We start from the raw sequence: 17,351 nt of genomic DNA on the forward strand, positions 1-17,351 counted from the left end.
GCATTCCGTTCCCTTTTTAAACTCCACTTCTTTTCATATAGCAATCCCTGATCAAAGAGAGAACAATATCCATTTCAAAACATTTCTAACAGATTCCTTAGTTCGGACCGACGAAGTAATGTCACTCGACTATTATCAACCTGACTGCAATCTTTTTCTGTCGGTAAGGATTGCACCAGAGCACCTTCTACTTCTAATAGGCCATGAACTATAGATAGAGAAGAATCATTCTGAGCGAGTACATAAGAAGCGATCCACTTTTTTTCATCGGTTCCAGGGGAAGACCAAAGATCTTGCGCGGCAGGTCCGCCAGAAAAACTCAAAAGAGAAAGAAGTCTCGTTAATCTCTTCATGCTCGTTCCAAGTTCGAAGTACCTTTTGGCCAAAGAAAAACCCGCTTCCTGACACGATTGCCTCTTTATCTTTATATAGATAGATTCTATGGGGTTATTACTTAGTAAGTCTATTTTGTACAAGAGCCCCTCCTATCTGATAGAAAAGGGTCCCATGATCCCGAGCCGATCTTACCTTGGCTCGCAAACCCCAAGTTTGTCTATGAAGAGCTAATCTAATTGTATTTTTTTCTAGAATGGATTTCTTATGTGGAATACTAATGGATAGGGCTTCGTTGCTAAGTGCTACAAGATCTAGTGCACTGGAACTCGTGGTTATGGACCCGAATCCTTTAGTATGGAACATTGTCTTTTCCAAGTAAAAACCCCTAGTATATGAAAGAATGAAAAGGTGCTTTCGTTCTTGTGGAATAAGAAGCCCTCGTACCTTAATGAAAGGAAAATCGTAATTTTTCGTTAGGTATTTGACCAAATAGGATCGTCCAGTTCCTACAGAACCTATCACTAAAATACCCGATAGGGCTAAGCGGAACGAAAAGGGTTTTCCATGAGATGGTAAATGAAAACGATTAGTCCCACACGAGGTTTGGGAATAAGTGATTGTCTGATAATGAGCAAGGAATATACGTCTTTCTGCTAAAGAGGATCTATTAAACTCATAATTCATTAGATCCTTGTTATCAATGCCAACTAGGTATCATAAGTAAATGGATCCCGGTTGTTCAATCCTTTGATAACCAAGGTCATTCTTTGCTAAAGAGAAATGATCACTATGAGTCAGACTCAATAGAATTGGATCCATTCCAAATAGCGAGAATTAGGATTCTTGATCCCTCTCAATCTCTCTTTCAATTCGAGGATCCAGAGAGGTGTTTTCATAGTCATCTCCGAATATTTGCCATCTCGGAATATTTTCGATTTCATTTTTCTATGATATGTCTTTCTATATGAAAATTGGTTATTTACGATGTACGATGATCCCTGTTAAGCATCCATGGCTGAATGGTTAAAGCGCCCAACTCATAATTGGTAAATTTGCGGGTTCAATTCCTGCTGGATGCACACGAACGGGAACATTCCATAAGTCTATTGGAACTGGCTCTCTATCCATGGAATCTCATCCATCATCCATACATAACGAATTGGTATGGTATATTCATACCATAACATAAGAACAATAAGAACTCGAATTCTTATCGATACTGGAACTCAGAGCATAGGAGGGAAAGTCGATTTATGGATGGAATCAAATACGCAGTATTTACAGAAAAAAGTCTTCGTTTATTGGGAAAGAATCAATATACTTTTAATGTCGAATCGGGATTCACTAAGACAGAAATAAAGCATTGGGTCGAACTCTTCTTTGGTGTTAAGGTGGTAGCTGTGAATAGCCATCGACTACCTGGAAAAGGTAGAAGAATAGGACCTATTCTGGGCCATACAATGCATTACAGACGTATGATCATTACCCTTCAACCGGGTTATTCTATTCCACTTCTAGATAGAGAAAAAAACTAAAGGAGAATACTTAATAATACGGCGAAACATTTATACAAAACACCTATCCCGAGCACACGCAAGGGAACCGTAGACAGGCAAGTGAAATCCAATCCACGAAATAATTTGATCCATGGACGGCACCGTTGTGGTAAAGGTCGTAATTCCAGAGGAATCATTACCGCAAGGCATAGAGGGGGAGGTCATAAGCGCCTATACCGTAAAATAGATTTTCGACGGAATCAAAAAGACATATCTGGTAGAATCGTAACCATAGAATACGACCCTAATCGAAATGCATACATTTGTCTCATACACTATGGGGATGGTGAGAAGAGATATATTTTACATCCCAGAGGGGCTATAATTGGAGATACTATTGTTTCTGGTACAAAAGTTCCTATATCAATGGGAAATGCCCTACCTTTGAGTGCGGTTTGAACTATTGATTTACGTAATTGGAAGTAACCAATTAGGTTTACGACGAAACCTAGAAATCGATCACTGATCCAATTTGACTACCTCTACGGGATAGACCTCAACAGAAAACTGTTGAGTAACGGCAGCAAGTGATTGAGTTCAGTAGTTCCTCATAGAAAATTATTGGCTCTAGAGATATGGTAATATGGAGAAGACAAAATTGTTTGAAGCACGCACAGAACCGGAAGCGCCCCTTGTTTCAAAGAGAGGAGGACGGGTTATTCACATTTAATTTGATGGTCAGAGGCAAATTGAAAGCTAAGCAGTGGTAATTAAGACCCCCGGGGGAAAATAGGGATGTCTCCTACGTTACCCATAATATGTGGAAGTATCGACGTAATTTCATAGAGTCATTCGATCTGAATGCTACATGAAGAACATAAGCCAGATGACGGAACGCAGAGACCTAGGATGTAGAAGATCATAACATGAGCGATTCGGCAGATTTGGATTCCTTTCCTATATATCCACTCATGTGGTACTTCATCATATGATTCATATAAGATCCATCTGTCTAGAGATCGTCATATACATCTAGAAAGCCGTATGCTTTGGAAGAAGCTTGTACAGTTTGGGAAGGGGTTTTTTGAGAGAAAAGAAGAATCTACTTCAACCGATATGCCCTTAGGCACGGCCATGCATAACATAGAAATCACACGTGGAAGGGGTGGGCAATTAGCTAGAGCAGCAGGTGCTGTAGCGAAACTCATTGCAAAAGAGGGTAAATCGGCCACTTTAAGATTACCATCTGGGGAGGTCCGTTTAGTATCCCAAAACTGCTTAGCAACAGTCGGACAAGTGGGTAATGTTGGGGTGAACCAAAAAAGTTTGGGTAGAGCCGGATCTAAGTGTTGGCTAGGTAAACGCCCCGTAGTAAGAGGGGTAGTTATGAACCCTGTGGACCACCCCCCATGGGGGCGGTGAAGGGAAAGCTCCCATTGGTAGAAAAAAACCCACAACCCCTTGGGGTTATCCTGCGCTTGGAAGAAGAACTAGGAAAAGGAAAAAATATAGCGATAGTTTTATTCTTCGTCGCCGTAAGTAAATACGTAACTAGGAATATGGAAAATTGCATTTTTGGAATTTGCAATAATGCGATGGGCGAACGACGGGAATTGAGACCCGCGCATGGTGGATTCACAATCCACTGCCTTGATCCACTTGGCTACATCCGCCCCTTATCCAGCTAAAGGATTTTTTTCTTTTTTCCATTGATCATTATTCTATTTATTCTGACCTCCGTACTTCGATCGAGATATTGGACATAGAATGCCACTCTTTAAAAAGGAAAAAAAGGAGTAATCAGCTGTGACACGAAAAAAAACGAATCCTTTTGTAGCTCATCATTTATTGGCAAAGATAGAAAAGGTCAATATGAAGGAGGAGAAAGAAACAATAGTAACGTGGTCCCGGGCATCTAGCATTCTACCCACAATGGTTGGCCATACAATCGCGATTCATAATGGAAAGGAACATATACCTATTTACATAACAAATCCTATGGTAGGTCGCAAATTGGGGGAATTCGTGCCTACTCGGCATTTCACGAGTTATGAAAATGCAAGAAAGGATACTAAATCTCGTCGTTAACTGAATTCTGAATAGAAAGATTAAGAAGAAAAAAAGATTCAAAATAAAGACAGAAATACCCAATATCTTGCTAGAACAAGATATTGGGTATTTCTGTCTTCAAAAATTCTTATATGTTAGCAGAAAAACCTTATCCATTAATAGATGGAACTTCAACAGCAGCTAAGTCTAGAGGGAAGTTGTGAGCATTACGTTCGTGCATTACTTCCATACCAAGGTTAGCACGGTTGATGATATCAGCCCAAGTATTAATAACGCGACCTTGACTATCAACTACAGATTGGTTGAAATTGAAACCATTTAGGTTGAAAGCCATAGTACTAATACCTAAAGCAGTGAACCAGATTCCTACTACAGGCCAAGCAGCCAAGAAGAAGTGTAAAGAACGAGAGTTGTTGAAACTAGCATATTGGAAGATTAATCGGCCAAAATAACCATGAGCAGCCACAATATTATAAGTTTCTTCCTCTTGACCAAATTTGTAACCCTCATTAGCGGATTCATTTTCAGTAGTTTCCCTGATCAAACTAGAGGTTACCAAGGAACCATGCATAGCACTGAATAGGGAACCGCCGAATACACCAGCTACACCTAACATGTGGAATGGATGCATAAGGATGTTGTGCTCTGCCTGGAATACAATCATAAAGTTGAAAGTACCAGAGATTCCTAAAGGCATACCATCAGAAAAGCTTCCTTGACCAATAGGGTAAATCAAGAAAACAGCAGTAGCAGCTGCAACAGGAGCTGAATATGCAACAGCAATCCAAGGACGCATACCCAGACGGAAACTAAGTTCCCACTCACGACCCATATAACAAGCTACACCAAGTAAGAAGTGTAGAACAATTAGCTCATAAGGACCACCATTGTATAACCACTCATCAACAGATGCAGCTTCCCAAATTGGGTAAAAGTGCAATCCGATCGCCGCAGAAGTAGGGATAATAGCACCAGAGATAATATTGTTTCCATAAAGTAAAGAACCAGAAACAGGCTCACGAATACCATCAATATCTACTGGAGGGGCAGCGATGAAGGCGATAATAAATACAGAAGTTGCGGTCAATAAGGTAGGGATCATCAAAACACCGAACCATCCGATGTAAAGACGATTTTCAGTGCTAGTTATCCAGTTGCAGAAGCGACCCCACAGGCTTGTACTTTCGCGTCTCTCTAAAATTGCAGTCATGGTAAGATCTTGGTTTATTCAAATTGCAAGGACTCCCAAGCACACGTATTAACTAGAATATAGATAATAGAAGGCTTGTTATTTAACAGTATAACATAGACTATATACCAATGTCAACCAAGTCAGCCCAAAGATTAGCTATCCATATAACTAAATTAACCAAACCAATAATTTTGTATTTGTAAATGAAGTGAGTCAAAGTGAAAAACTTTGATGGGTCTTTTCTATATGGGTTGCCCGGGACTCGAACCCGGAACTAGTCGGATGGAGTAGATAATTCTTCCTTGTTACAATAGAGAAAAATCCCTCCCCAAATCGTGCTTGCATTTTTCATTGCACACGACTTTCCCTATGTAGAAATAGCCAATTTCTATTCCAAAGAGGAAGTTCTACTAATTTTTTTAATTAGTAAGTTGATTCACCTACTCTTTATTATAATAAAAAGAACATTTCAGAATGAAAAATAGAAAAGTTTTTTCTTGATCATTTATCAACCCTTTCCTGTTTCTTAATTTCGTCTAATGATTAATTAAGAGGGTTGACCAGGTCATTGATACGTATAATATCCAAATACCAAATACGCTCAGTGTGTGATCCACAGAAAGAAAAAAGAGTTGTTTTGGTGAACATCAAAGAAAAAACTTGCTCTTCTTCCATAAAAAATTCTTCTAAAAATGCCGAACCCAATCGTTGCATAAAAGTTCGTACCGTGCTTTTATGTTTACGAGCTAAAGTTCTAGCACATGAAAGTCGAAGTATATACTTTAGTCGATACAAAGTCCGTTTTTTCGAAGATCCACTATGATAATGAAAAAGATTTCTACATATCCGACCAAATCGATCAAGAATATCCCAATCTGATAAATCTGTCCAAATGGGTTTACTAATAGGATGCCCCGATCCAGTACAAAATTGAGCTTTTGATAAGTATCCTATGAGGAGAGTAGCGGGGACTATGGTATCGAATTTTTTCATTCGAGTATCTATTAGAAATGAATTCTCCAGCATTTGATTCCTTACTAACAAAGAACTTTTTTGTACACTTGAAAGGTACCCCATAAAATCGAAGCAAGAGTTTGCTAATTGGTTTATATGGATTCTTCGCGGCTGAGTCCAAAAACAGAAATAATATTGCCAGAAATTGATAAGGTAGCATTTCCATTTCTTCTTCAAAAAAAAAGTGCCTTTTGATGCAAGAATTGCCTTTCCTTGATATCGAACATAATGCATAAGAGGATCCATAAAGAACCATAGGGTTTTCCGAGAAAAACCAGGGTACATTATCCCAAAATGTTCCATCTTCCTAGAAAAGTGGATTCGTTCCAGAAAAGTTCCAGAAGATGCTAATGGTAAGCAAGAAGATTGTTTACGAAGAAACAACAAAAAAAATTCATATTCTGATACATAAGAGTTATATAGGAATTGAAATAGTCTTTTATTTTCTTTTTGAAAAAAAAAAATGGATTTCATTGAAGTAATAAAACTATTCCAATTCGAATAATAGTTGAGAAAGAATCGCAATAAATGCAAAGATGGAACATCTTGGATACGGTATTGAAGGAGTTGAACCAGGATTTCCAAATGGATAGGATAGGGTATTTCTATATGTGATAGATAATCCAAATGCAAAAATTTGTCTTCTAAAAAGGGAAATATTGAATGAATAGAGCGTAAATTCTGAAACTTTGGTATTTCTTTTTCTTTCAGACAAAAAAATTCCCGTAGCGAGAATGGGATTTCCACAACGATCGCAAACCCTTCAGATAGAATCTGAGAATAAAACTCAGAATAAAAATAATTTTTGTAATCCAATAATCGATCTTGGTTAGGATGATTAACCGAGTTATCCAAAAAATTCTGCTGATACATTCGAATAATTAAACGTTTCACAAGTAGTGAACTAAATTTCTTGTTATTACAACTAACAACTATTTCCACAGGTTCAGAACCATTTAATCCATAATGGTGGGCAAATGCATAAATATATTCCTGAAAGAGAAGTGGGTAGACAAAGTATTGTTGACGAGATTTATGTTTTTCTGAATACCCTTCGAATTTTTCCATTTGTATTTCTACTTGAATCAGAGAGAAGAAGCATTTCTCGGTTTATCGAATGATGATACATAGTGCAATATGGTCAGAACAGGGTGTTGCATTTTTAATACAAACCCTGGAAAGAAAGGGAGTCTAATCCACAGATCTTTTTCTGCTCCTTTTCTACCCAATTAGTTTATGTTTGTTCTAATTAAAAAAAAAGAACAGAACAAGTTTTTTATTTTTGCAGGCCAATCGCTCTTTTGACTTTGGAATACAGCCTCTTTATCAATATACTGCTTCTTTTACACATTCAATCCATAACATCCCTTATTCAATCCATAATCAAGAATAATTAGGATTTCTAAAAAAAAAAAGAAAAAATAAAGGGTCCACTCATAGGAAAACCCAACCTTTCCCCGCATCCGGCACTAATCTATTTTTAACGTCTAATTAGAGCGGGGAATCATTCCAATTAGGAAGTTCAGCTCGTTGCTTTTTATTTTACCAGAATTGGAGCCAGGCTCTATCCATTTATTCATTAGACCCAGAAAATCGTAATTTTGGATTCCATTCAAAAAAGATTGATTTTATTACGACATGCTATTTTTTCCATTCATTACCTTTGAGGATCAGTCGTGGTCTTCTAGACTCTACCAAGAGTCTGGACGAATTTGTTGTTTCATCCAAATGTGTAAAAGATCATAGTCGCACTTAAAAGCCGAGTACTCTACCATTGAGTTAGCAACCCAGATAAAAAAAGGATCTTAGATACGATCGAAATCCAAAAATCAATGGAATTACACCGCGCGCTTCTGTCAAAACATTGAACTAGCAAGACATCAAAAGATTTTTTTTATCGACCATGAAAAACACTCAAATGCCAAAACGAACAGGTCCGGTGAAATTCCACTAAAGTAAAGTTAAAAAAAGAGCGACCCTAATCACGATGGCCAAATTCTCCTTATTTTTAGCGATTTTTATTAACAAAAAATATATATTATAAAAAATATATATTATATTGTATGAGAATACATGCAAGAGGAACACCCTTATCATTTGAGCGAAGTGTAGGCGGAAAAATTGAATATGGAGTGAGGATAAAGAGACCCATCTATCTACAAATTCTATTTGTTCAATAGACCTTTGTCAATGGAAATACAATGGTAAGAAAACAAATTAGATAGAAAAAGTAAATAAAATAGGGGCTTATGTTGGATTGGCACGATATAATATAAATCCAAATAGGATTAAAAAAGAGGTAAATTGTGTCTAAATAATTAGACAACTAGGAATACTAATAATCTTCTCCTATCCTATTTTTTGATTCATTTAGTTCTTCAATTAACTCAAAGTTCTTTCTTTTTCTTTAAAGAATTCTGCCTTCCTTAAAATATCATAAACAGTTCTTGTTGGTTGAGCACCCTTTTCAAGGAAATAGAGAATAGCTGGAACATTTAAACAAGTTTGATTCTTTATCGGATCATAAAAACCTACTTTTTGAAGATCTCTTCCTTCTCTTCGAGATCGAACATCAATTGCAACGATTCGATAGACAGCTTATTGGGATAGATGTAGATAAACAACGCCCCCCCCCTAGAAACGTATATGAGGTTTTCTCCTCATACGGCTCGAGAAAATGATTCGAATTTCTGTCGATAATAATAGAAATTAGACTATGACGTGCATTAATTTCCTTACAGAAAAAACAAATTTCATTTATACTCATGACTCAAGTGGGCTAATTTTGCCTGACAAACTTCGAAGGCAAAATCCTTCCAAAATTTTTGAGTCGTCTTTAAAACTCTTTTCTTTGTCTCATTTCGAACGAATTGACTTTTATTCCTTATTCTAATCCAACTCTGTTGTTGAGACAATTGAAAATTGTGTTTACTTGTTCTGGAATCCTTTATCTTTGATTTGTGAAATCCTTGGGTTTAGACATTACTTCGGGAATTCCTATTTTTTTCTTTCAAAAGAGTAGCAACATACCCTTTTTTCTTATTTCCTTCGATAAAGCATTTATCTCTTCTATAGAAATCTAATAAGAGGGATTGATTCTGATATACTTTTATTGGACTTTCTTCTTATTTTAACCTTTCGATTTATTTCTATATTAAGGATAGACTGACAAAGTTGGCCTAATTTATTAGTTTTCACTAACCCTAGATTCTTTCCCTTGATAAAAAAAATTCTGTCCTCTCGAGCTCCATCGTGTACTATGTTACTTAAACCCAGCGCAAATTTGGTTCGGAACGAATAGAACAGGCTATGTCGAGCCAAGAGCATTTTCATTACTATGGAAAATGATGGATAGCAAAATCCACAATCGATCATGTCCTTCAAGTCGCACGTTGCTTTCTACCACATCGTTTTAAACGAAGTTTTACCATAACAAACATTCCTCTTTTCATTGCAAAGTGGTATAGAGAATTGATCCAATATGGATGGAATCATGAATAGTCATTGGTTTAGTTTTTTTATACTAATTAAAACTTGCTATCTATGGAGCAATATGGATAAAAGAAAGTAAGTATTTATCCGGGAAGCCTCCGCCAAGATCCAATTTATTTAAACCCATATTAAAATTCTATCATATGAATGAAACATAGTTTGAAAAAGACGACTAAACAAGTTTGCTTAAAACTTATTTATTCTTAAATTTCCACCCTCAACGGATGGCTCGAGATGATCAATCTTGAAGTGAGAAAAGAAGGATTGACTCTTCCTCAATAAATAAACTATCAACCTCCAAAAAAGTTTAATTAATTTAATTACTAGAATTAGAATTCTAGTAGTAATATATTTTTTCAGTACCAAAAACAATTAACTATAATAACTAAATAAACTATTCCAATGAAAAGATTGAAAGTTTTTGGTAGTTATAGAATTCTCGTACTTCTTCAACTCGAATACCAAAAGGAAGAAAAAAATATGACTAAGTGATTTTATAGTAGAGGCATATCCTGAATGTGCTTGATAGATCCCATTTTTTCATGAAAATAAAGATAGTCAATTTGACTGGACTTAAGACTTTATTATGTTTTCTGAGAAAGAATAAGATATCATTATTCTCTTTAATAAACTTTTGTCTCGTACGGAATACTATATGATTTCACCGTTTGTTTCATCAGAAACAATCTGGGACGGAAGGATTCGAACCTCCGAGTAACGGGACCAAAACCCGCTGCCTTACCACTTGGCCACGCCCCATTTCGGGTTTTATGCGACACTAATAAACACTAGTATGTTTATTTGTTATTCGTCAATACCATTTCAATTACATAAAAAAGGAGGGATATTCTCTTGCTAGTATTCTACACATGCGGATAATATAGAATCAAAAAAATGCATTGATCATTACATGGAATTCTATTAAGATATTATATGAAAGTCGAATTTATTCCACTCTCATTTGAGAGTGCGAATACAAGGAGGTATTTTGTGTTTGGGAAAGTCCGAAGAAAAAAGATTTTGAATCTGCCTTTTCCTTCTTTCCCTTAAAAAAATAACTCAAGAAAAATCCAATTATTTACTCTACAAGAATGAAATGCTTGTTATGCCTAATATACTTAGTTTAACCTGTATCTGTTTTAATTCTGTTCTTTATCCTACTAGTTTTTTCTTTGCCAAATTACCCGAAGCTTATGCTATTTTCAATCCAATCGTGGATATTATGCCTGTTATACCTCTATTCTTTTTTCTATTAGCCTTTGTTTGGCAAGCTGCTGTAAGTTTTCGATGAAATCTTTAGTACTCTGTATGCCAAATTGAATGATGTGTTCATTCCAAAAAAATTTTAAAATGGGTAAAAGCCGAGAAGTTTTATATTTTTATATTATGAACCTTCGATTCTAAAATTTAAATTCTTCTACATTGAATGGGTAGCTACAGCAATAAATTTGGATCAGCCTTTCTACTCCCCTGCACCTAGGTTGAGCAGGTACCTAAAGGTACCTACACAATACCTAACCACCTAACCCTATTTTTGCTATTGATAAGAGTGCTTATTATAAAAGAATTCTTGCAATTTTTTTCAAGAATTCTTTTTTGCATTTTTAGGTATAAAAAAAAACCATCCTAGTGGATCCGTGTGGTAAGGAAAAACTGGTAATCTATTCCTTAAAAAAAAATCTTGGAGATTATGTAATGCTTACTCTCAAACTTTTTGTTTATACAGTAGTGATATTCTTTGTTTCACTCTTTATCTTTGGATTCTTATCTAATGACCCAGGACGGAATCCTGGACGCGAGGAGTAAAAATTCAGTTTTTTTTTTTCTTATTGGATTTGTTTCGTACATTTATCTATGAGAAAATCCGGGGGTCAGAATTCTTTCCAATTCGAAAGTCCCAAATGATCCAAGGGAGCGGAAAGAGAGGGATTCGAACCCTCGGTACAAAAAAATTGTACAACGGATTAGCAATCCGCCGCTTTAGTCCACTCAGCCATCTCTCCACGTTCCAAAGCGAAAGGTTTCCGTGATATGATATAGGCAAGAAATAAGAAATAACGGTTGCAAAAAACCCCTTTTTTTTCTTTCAAAAGTCTATAAAAATTATATTGCCAATTCCATTTTAATTATATTCTTTTTTCTTAATGTTAATAAAAAAAGAAGAAAATTCTTGTTTTTTCTTTCTAAAAATCGATATTGGCCGAGAGACAATCAAATAGATTTTCTCTTTAGCGGGCATTTCCATATAGGACTTGTTATAATTATAATAAAACAAGCAGGTTATATAAAAAAAACGCTTTTTTTTGTCGATTATTTATCAAGAAAGCAAAAAGGGTTCTTATCAAATCCACCATAAAATTGGAAAGAAGCATAAAGTAAGTAGACCTGACTCCTTTAATGATGCCTCTATCCGCTATTCTGATATATAAATTCGATGTAGATGAAATTGTATAAGCGAATTTTTTTTATTTCCTTAGACTTAGACCGCGCAAGACAAGAATTTTTCGCTATTTACGATTTCATATTCTTGTTACTAGATGTTCTATAGGAATAAGAAGAAATCGCAACTCCTTTGCGCTACACATAAAATTGGATTTCGAAGGTCCATTTTTTTTTTTTCAGAATCCTCTATTATTTTAGTTCTTCCACCCATGCAATAGAGAGGGAATGGGAAAAGAAGGGTTACTTTTATTTGCATTTTTCCCTTAAAAGATAGACTTTGAAATAGGAGTCTTGGAATAATGCTGAATTCAAAGGTTTATTTCTTTCTATAGTATAAGAAAAACAATTTATTTCTATTTCTATAGTATAAGAAAAACAAATAAATAGTATAAGAAAAACAAATCGAATCAAATTCATGGATTTACCACGACCTCGGTTGTGACTGTGACTCCATAGATAAAAATGGGAAATTTCTCTCTTCGAGACCATTGAAAAAGGGCATTGAACGAGAAAGAAATCGTCCACAGATAATAAAACTATCATATGCCTTGGAAAGTGATATGAGGTGCTCGGAAATGGTTGAAGTAATTGAATAGGAGGATCACTATGACTATAGCCCTTGGTAGAATTCCTAAAGAAGAAAATGATCTATTTGATACTATGGATGACTGGTTACGAAGGGACCGTTTCGTTTTTGTAGGATGGTCTGGCCTATTGCTCTTTCCTTGTGCTTATTTCGCTTTAGGGGGTTGGTTTACAGGGACAACTTTTGTAACTTCTTGGTATACCCATGGATTGGCTAGTTCCTATTTGGAAGGTTGTAATTTCTTAACCGCAGCAGTTTCTACCCCTGCCAATAGTTTAGCACACTCTTTGTTGCTACTATGGGGGCCCGAAGCACAAGGAGATTTTACTCGTTGGTGTCAATTAGGCGGTCTATGGACTTTTGTAGCTCTCCACGGGGCTTTTGCACTAATAGGTTTCATGTTACGCCAATTTGAACTTGCTCGGTCTGTTCAATTGCGGCCTTATAATGCAATCTCATTCTCTGGTCCAATTGCTGTTTTTGTTTCTGTATTCCTTATTTATCCACTGGGGCAATCTGGTTGGTTCTTTGCGCCGAGTTTTGGCGTAGCAGCGATATTTCGATTCATCCTTTTCTTCCAAGGATTTCATAATTGGACGTTGAACCCATTTCATATGATGGGAGTTGCCGGAGTATTAGGTGCGGCTCTGCTATGCGCTATTCATGGAGCGACCGTAGAAAACACTCTATTTGAGGACGGTGATGGTGCAAATACCTTCCGTGCTTTTAACCCAACTCAAGCTGAAGAAACTTATTCAATGGTCACTGCTAACCGCTTTTGGTCCCAAATCTTTGGTGTTGCTTTTTCCAATAAACGTTGGTTACATTTCTTTATGCTATTTGTACCCGTCACCGGTTTATGGATGAGTGCTATTGGCGTAGTTGGCTTGGCTCTGAACTTACGTGCCTATGACTTTGTTTCCCAGGAAATCCGTGCAGCGGAAGATCCTGAATTTGAGACTTTCTACACCAAAAATATTCTTTTAAACGAGGGTATTCGTGCGTGGATGGCAGCTCAGGATCAGCCTCATGAAAATCTTATATTCCCTGAGGAGGTTCTACCACGTGGAAACGCTCTTTAATGGAACTTTCGTTTTAGCTGGTCGTGACCAAGAAACCACCGGCTTTGCTTGGTGGGCTGGGAATGCCAGACTTATCAATTTGTCCGGTAAACTGCTTGGAGCTCATGTAGCTCATGCCGGATTAATCGTATTCTGGGCCGGAGCAATGAACCTATTTGAAGTGGCCCATTTCGTACCAGAAAAGCCCATGTATGAACAAGGGTTGATTTTACTTCCACACTTAGCTACTCTAGGTTGGGGAGTAGGGCCAGGGGGGGAAGTTCTAGATACTTTTCCGTACTTTGTATCTGGCGTACTTCACCTAATTTCCTCCGCAGTCTTAGGCTTCGGTGGCATTTATCACGCGCTTCTGGGACCCGAGACTCTTGAGGAATCTTTTCCATTCTTTGGTTATGTCTGGAAAGATAGAAATAAAATGACTACAATTTTGGGTATTCACTTAATTTTGTTAGGTCTAGGTGCTTTTCTTCTAGTACTCAAGGCTCTTTATTTTGGCGGTGTATATGATACCTGGGCCCCTGGGGGGGGAGATGTAAGAAAAAATTACCAATTTGACCCTTAGTCCCAGTGTTATATTTGGTTATTTACTAAAATCTCCTTTTGGTGGAGAAGGGTGGATTGTTAGTGTAGATGATTTAGAAGATATAATTGGTGGGCATGTATGGTTGGGTTTTATTTGTGTATTTGGCGGAATTTGGCATATTTTAACCAAACCCTTCGCATGGGCTCGCCGTGCATTTGTATGGTCTGGAGAAGCTTACTTGTCTTATAGTTTAGCTGCTTTATCTGTCTTTGGTTTTATCGCTTGTTGTTTTGTATGGTTCAATAATACAGCTTATCCGAGTGAGTTTTATGGACCCACCGGGCCAGAAGCTTCTCAAGCTCAAGCATTTACTTTTCTAGTTAGAGACCAGCGTCTTGGAGCTAATGTGGGATCCGCTCAAGGACCCACAGGTTTAGGTAAATATCTAATGCGTTCCCCAACTGGGGAGGTTATCTTTGGAGGGGAAACTATGCGTTTTTGGGACCTTCGTGCTCCATGGTTAGAACCTCTAAGGGGCCCCCAACGGTTTGGACTTGAGTAGGTTGAAAAAAGACATACAACCTTGGCAAGAACGACGCTCAGCAGAATATATGACCCACGCTCCTTTAGGCTCTTTAAATTCCGTGGGTGGCGTAGCTACCGAGATCAATGCAGTTAATTATGTCTCTCCTAGAAGTTGGTTATCAACTTCTCATTTTGTTCTAGGATTCTTCTTTTTTGTGGGCCATTTATGGCATGCAGGAAGAGCCCGAGCTGCTGCAGCAGGTTTTGAAAAGGGAATCGATCGTGATTTGGAACCTGTTCTTTACATGAACCCTCTTAACTAAGATTTTCTTATTTATACCTGTTCTACTTTTTTTTCTGTTCTGGCTCGGTTATTCCATCTAGCCGAGCCATTCATTCCTTTTTATGAAAGAAAGATAAGGGACAGAAAAAAAAAAATAAATAAAAATGAAAGAAACAAACGTATTCAATAAGCAAAAGGAGAGAGAGGGATTCGAACCCTCGATAGTTCCTAGAACTATACCGGTTTTCAAGACCGGAGCTATCAACCACTCAGCCATCTCTCCACAGCCTAATCCTTATTTTACTCCTACAAATAGAACATAGCCATATAAAAAATAAAAAGATTTATTAGCCTCTAGAAAAGATATCAGATACAAGTTCCTTTTCGATATATCTCTGTATACTGTATACACGGATACAGGATCCGCTATACCCGCTTGTGAAAATAAAGAGTAAATAATCTCTTCTCACCCCCATATCCAAATAAAAAAGCGGTTTAAGTAATAAATTTGAATTAAAGAGAAGAATCAATGGATTCATGATTAAACCCCTCCTACTTCTTGTATTTTTTTTACAATTTTGGTTTAAGTGAGGGATCAAATATGTAGTCAACTTTATTTGATGGTAGCTTGGAGGATTAGAAATATGACTATTGCTTTCCAATTAGCTGTTTTTGCATTAATTGCGACTTCCTCAGTCTTAGTAATTAGTGTACCCCTTGTATTTGCTTCTCCTGATGGTTGGTCAAATAATAAAAATGTTGTATTTTCCGGTACATCATTATGGATTGGACTAGTCTTTCTCGTAGCTATTCTGAATTCTCTCATTTCTTAAATGAAATTTGGTTAATATTTATTAACCCCATAAAAAAGAAATAATAAAGGCCATTTCTTCTAAAAAATTAGAATAGTGAGACGTATTAAAACGCAATTTGCGTTCCGAATTGCTAGCTCTTCTCTTTCAGTATTATGAAATTCCATTCCCATTAGAATATTCATTGACAGATAATAAAAAAAGGAAAACTCTAATATAATAGAAAATGAAATGAAACGGTCGACCCAGACATAGAAGGTCGACCCAGGCGGATATACGCTATAAAATATATACCGTAGCGAGCGTAGTTCAATGGTAAAATATCTCCTTGCCAAGGAGAAGATACGGGTTCGATTCCCGCCGCTCGCCCGCTTAATTTATCAAAGTACTATGATAAAAAGTTTAGTCTAGTTAACTGTTTAACTACTTATATTAAATTAAGTATTAATTAGGTGTTAGTCTAGTGCCGTATCCCTTACTATCTTACCCTTCCTTTGCATCCCACTCAAAAAAAGAGGGCGCTCCAGAGGCAGAAATAGAACTCGCCAACAGAGCTCCAAAAATTGGGTATTAACTGAGACAAACAACGGGCAAACTTTTTTTAAAGGGAAGGGAGAGGTAGACTGTCCCTTTCGTTTCATTTTTTATTTTCTGCAGGGTAGGGAGAGGCCTTGCGCCTTCTTTTTTTGAAGGCAAGTGACTTCGCAAACTGCTCAATTTTGCCCTCTAGGGCCGGGAACTAATGAATAAAAAAGGGTTGGATACGCCCCTCTACCATACATATCTAGAGAAATAGAATAGTCCTTTTATACAGACTGCTAAGTGCGGAGACGGGAATCGAACCCGTGACCTCAAGGTTATGAGCCTCGTGAGCTACCAAACTGCTCTACTCCGCTCTGGAGTACCAGAAACTGGTGGACAAAAAAGGCTTGAATACAAGCCTCTAACATGTCTAGACAAATAGAATACTCCTTTTATACAGAATGGAGCGGGTAGCGGGAATCGAACCCGCATCGTTAGCTTGGAAGGCTAGGGGTTATAGTCGACGTTGGTTGATTATTTTTAACGTCTCTAATTCAAAACCGAACATGAAATTTTGATTTCATTCGGCTCCTTTATGGATATTCTCACCACTTAACATCTATGTCAGCTTTTCTATTTGAATGGAACCAAAGCTCTCCGCTTTCTAGATGATCCTTATAGAGTAGGAGATAGAAATTCTATCTAAATTCATCTAATCTACTTACTTCGTTCCCTAATTTCATTCAAGAGATCCTGAGGAAAAGAATTGGGTTTCCACCGAGCTGAAACAATATGCGGGATGGTTTCTAGTAAACCAAAACTATCGTTTTTTAGCTATTTGGCTTCCTTATTCCTTATTTTAAGAAGATTTAGTTACGATTGGAAATCAACTTTTTTGTATCTTCATCCATAGATCCTTTACTCATATTTTCAAAATTGGAATACTTAATCCAATGCAAAATTATGCTTCGCGACT

General features: G+C 37.0%; 3 non-coding genes across 3 annotated transcripts; 1 reads left to right on the plus strand and 2 right to left on the minus strand.

The window, feature by feature from the left end:
* Positions 1-11,515: 11,515 nt before the first annotated feature.
* TRNAS-GCU (transfer RNA serine (anticodon GCU)) lies at positions 11,516-11,603 on the minus strand. The gene has a single exon. It is a non-coding gene; the product is annotated as a tRNA-Ser (tRNA).
* A 3,633-nt stretch (positions 11,604-15,236) lies between these two features.
* On the minus strand, positions 15,237-15,324 carry TRNAS-UGA (transfer RNA serine (anticodon UGA)). Its single transcript has one exon. It is a non-coding gene; the product is annotated as a tRNA-Ser (tRNA).
* An 827-nt stretch (positions 15,325-16,151) lies between these two features.
* On the plus strand, positions 16,152-16,222 carry TRNAG-GCC (transfer RNA glycine (anticodon GCC)). Its single transcript has one exon. It is a non-coding gene; the product is annotated as a tRNA-Gly (tRNA).
* The last annotated feature ends 1,129 nt before the right edge of the window (positions 16,223-17,351 follow it).

This window comes from Triticum urartu, unplaced genomic scaffold (assembly GCF_056163025.1).
Source record: "Triticum urartu cultivar PI428250 unplaced genomic scaffold, HENAU_Tu73 scaffold2, whole genome shotgun sequence".
Classification (NCBI taxonomy): domain Eukaryota; kingdom Viridiplantae; phylum Streptophyta; class Magnoliopsida; order Poales; family Poaceae; genus Triticum; species Triticum urartu.